This window comes from Sabethes cyaneus, chromosome 3, assembly GCF_943734655.1.
Source record: "Sabethes cyaneus chromosome 3, idSabCyanKW18_F2, whole genome shotgun sequence".
In the NCBI taxonomy this organism is placed as follows: domain Eukaryota; kingdom Metazoa; phylum Arthropoda; class Insecta; order Diptera; family Culicidae; genus Sabethes; species Sabethes cyaneus.
This window is the reverse complement of record NC_071355.1, coordinates 28,362,361-28,365,963: the sequence shown is the minus strand read 5'-3', so window position 1 is coordinate 28,365,963 and position 3,603 is coordinate 28,362,361.

Sequence of the window (3,603 nt, the reverse complement as noted above, 5' to 3'; positions counted from 1 at the left end):
AAAGCAGATAGGGTTTTTGATGCGGTGGAAACTAATAACTTCACATTTTGGTATGCTCACAATGAGCCAGTTCTGTCTACACCAATCGGCAAATAAATTCAGTAAACGTTGTAATCGACGGTAGTACATCACTAATCGCAGCGTATAGTTTGCTGCCGGATTCCAATCGTTGAACAGTAGAAAAGGCAAAGGCCCCACGTTGCTGCCTTGAGGCACTCCAGGTTTATTGAAAAACATCGAGGAAATACTGGATCCGAGTTTCACACGTAATACTCTACCGCTGAGGTATGAGTTTAGCCATTCAATCATTTGTTGGAAAACGTCGAGACGAGACAGTTTCAGTAAAAGTATCCCGTGGTCAATTCTATCAAAAGCCGCTTTCAGATCAGTATAGATGACATCTACTTGTGTTTTGTCTTTTATTTGCGCAATACACGTCGTAGTAAACTCAAGTAAATTAGTACAAACGGGTCGACCAGGCATGAAACCGTGTTGAACAGTTGAAATGTAATTCTTTGTGCGGGATAGTATCACACAACTTACAATCACTTCAAACAATTTAGATGCCGCAGGAAGACTGTTGATCCCGCGTTAATTCCTAACATCATGATGGTCGCCAGATTTATAAACCGGAAACATAAGACCCATTCCAGCGTTACGGGATAGTATCCCTACTATGCAGATCGGTTCCTGTTTCATCAAATCTCTGGCATTCTAGTGGAAAATAAAGTACTCTTTAAACAAATATTTTACAAGATATTTACCAAAAAAATTGGTGAAACAGGAAAAAAAATTGGTGAAACAGGAAGCGATTCCTGCGGTAACAATGGGTGCTAATTGTGTCCCGTAACGCTGGAATGAGTCATAAACGATTGCTTACAAATGTCAGGGAATTTTACTTGTTTGAAAGATTTGTTGAATATTGTTGAAATTGTCGAATATCTGAACGATATGCAGAATCAGAGCTTCCTTGTTTTCTGTCGGCTAATGGTATGTTCGGTTTGGTAACGGGAACTCGACCAAAAAAATTAACGTGGTCCAAACTCAATTGGATAAACCCTATTCAATTCTACGAAATTATTTACATAAAATAACCAGGATTTTAAGTGTTGTTTCTTCAAAGTATTGCTAGGTGTGGTCCAATAAGAAGGATGTGAAGCGATTAAAACACGGCAGACTACAAATGGCTGGCCACGTAGCAAGGCTGCCGGATGAGAGACCAGCGAAAACAATATTTAGCAGAGAACCCGACAGAGGCCGACGACTTTGAGGCAGACCCCGTACCCGTTGGATGAGCACTGTTAGCGTGGATGCTAGAGCGGCGGGTGTTAGGGGCGACTGGAGAACGGCAGCCCAAGACCGAGTATTGTGGAGACAGCTCCTTAATTCGGCATGGATTCGATAAGAGGATTGTCACGGAAAAAGTAAAAAGTAAAGTAAGTCCAATAAGAGTAAATATTGTTGAAAATAGGGGAAAATGAGCAAAACGGAATACTTCTCGGTGACAAACAGGAAGGGGTGGGCACTCCGCGATATTTTCTATTTTATCATTTGCTCTGTCTCTTTTGAATAGTGTCCAATGTGCAATGTGGGACATTTTCCAGGACGCTTGATCACGCGATGCGCGAACATACGACGACTGGCTTGTTAGACCAGCGTCGTACCTCGGGACTATCCAGGTGGTCGTACTATATATGATGAAATAAAAACAGCCAATGATAGCTCTTCGCTTTTTAGTCATCGGGTTATTTATACTGATTACAGCACTTCCTACTCTTTCTGCTACTTTCGTTTTGTTTATTTAATAATACTTTCTCCAAGAGAGCAGTATCGCTAGTAGCAAGTATTATTCTTTCATGAATAGTTATGAAACATAAAAGCTAATACATGTACTTATTTTTATTACTTATTTTCGATAGTGTTCCGATCACATAAAAATAGCTTACAATGAAAATGAATATTATTAGCATATTTTCTGCGCTTCATAATCGTTAATTTAACGACAAGGTCGTCAGAGTACATTTATTGCAGCCCCATAAAGGCACCCAACATTTCCTTTCCGTTCCCTTTTTTCGCTTATCAGATGCACATAAAAAGCTGATTTACCACTCGAGTTCTTTTTTAGAAAGAAATAATGATGATTTTTTCTGTGTTCATTTGGATTTATAGAATCGTTTATTACTGAGTACAAGAACACCTATGAAGATTGCGTGAGTTTTTGCGTATCCACTTAAAGTAGGTGTTCAAATAACTTAGGGAAACTGTGGATAAAATGCCCAATCGGGGCAAAATGCACCACTGTAATAATTTACGCATACCTATACACTTGTTAGCTGTAATTATGATGCCATCCTTTTCTATTTTACATAATAAACTTGTGTGAATCATATAAGCTTCCTGCATTATATAAATCCTACGAAAAATGAAAAATACAACAAAACTGTTCTATGGAGATTTAAATTATAGTAAATAAAATTCTAAAAATTTGTCAAACACGGATGCTACGAGTTCGAAAGCTGAGAAAATTTTGTGCCCTTAAACCTTCTGATCTTTTCTGATTTTTTCTACGTTTTGCATTGCTTAACTAGTTTTATTTTACATAGGAATCAAAGATATAGCAATTCTAGATGAAGTAAGTATATTTTGCTGATTACTTTACTGCCCGGTCATAGAGGACAGGTTAGTGTCCGGCCTTAGAGGACACGACACAGTTTCAAAAAATTAAATTTTTTCTTAAAAATCTTATATTTTCATATCAAATTTAAACTGTTTGAAACAAATAACTTTATCAAGCCAACGTTCAGAAATACCGCATCTTTTATTTATTAAAAACATTTGCAACTGCACTTTTTTGAAATTTGCTCGATTCCCTCTGTTTTAATGGTTGAACCGTTCCACAGTTCTCATTTGTTCACTTTCTGAAACAAAGACATCATAATTGGAATACCATGAAATTTTGCAATTTACTATTGTGCCATGCTTTCCGAATATTTTTATCAATCTTTGTTTTTGAGAAATCTTAGTGTCCGGCCATAGATGACTTCCCGCTAGACGTTTTTGCAGAAGACCGCAAATCTCTTGGGCCTTTACTTGCTGAGTTATCGCATATTCAAGCTTTAAATTTCCATAGCTTCACGAGCCCATTGGGTAAAATGGGGCAAGCGGAATTTATGAAATCAGCGCCTCATCTTAAAGCTTAAGTCGTGTACAATAAACTTATATGGGTTTTGCTTGTCCCTAACCACCCAAATGAGAGTACGGCAAGCATTCGTTTTATTTGTTTCGCGTTCGCTAAAGGCTCGATACACGTCCATTTTTTTAGTGTCCGTAGATAGACACATGCCTCCCAGGTGGCTTCGAGGTAAGACGCTGGCCTAATAAGCCATCCGTCGTATGTTCTAATCTTGACTGGGAGAGGCTGTTAGAGTCAATAGGATCGTAGCAACTGGCCCTGCAATCGTCCTGCATTGTAACAGCTGGCTGCGAAGTCTGTCGTATAAAAACAGAAGGTCAAGTTTCGATAACGGAATATAGCAGCTAGGCTTTGCTCTTAGATAGACACATGGTTTCTTCGGCTAAGTTATTGCATTTTACAAGAGTATA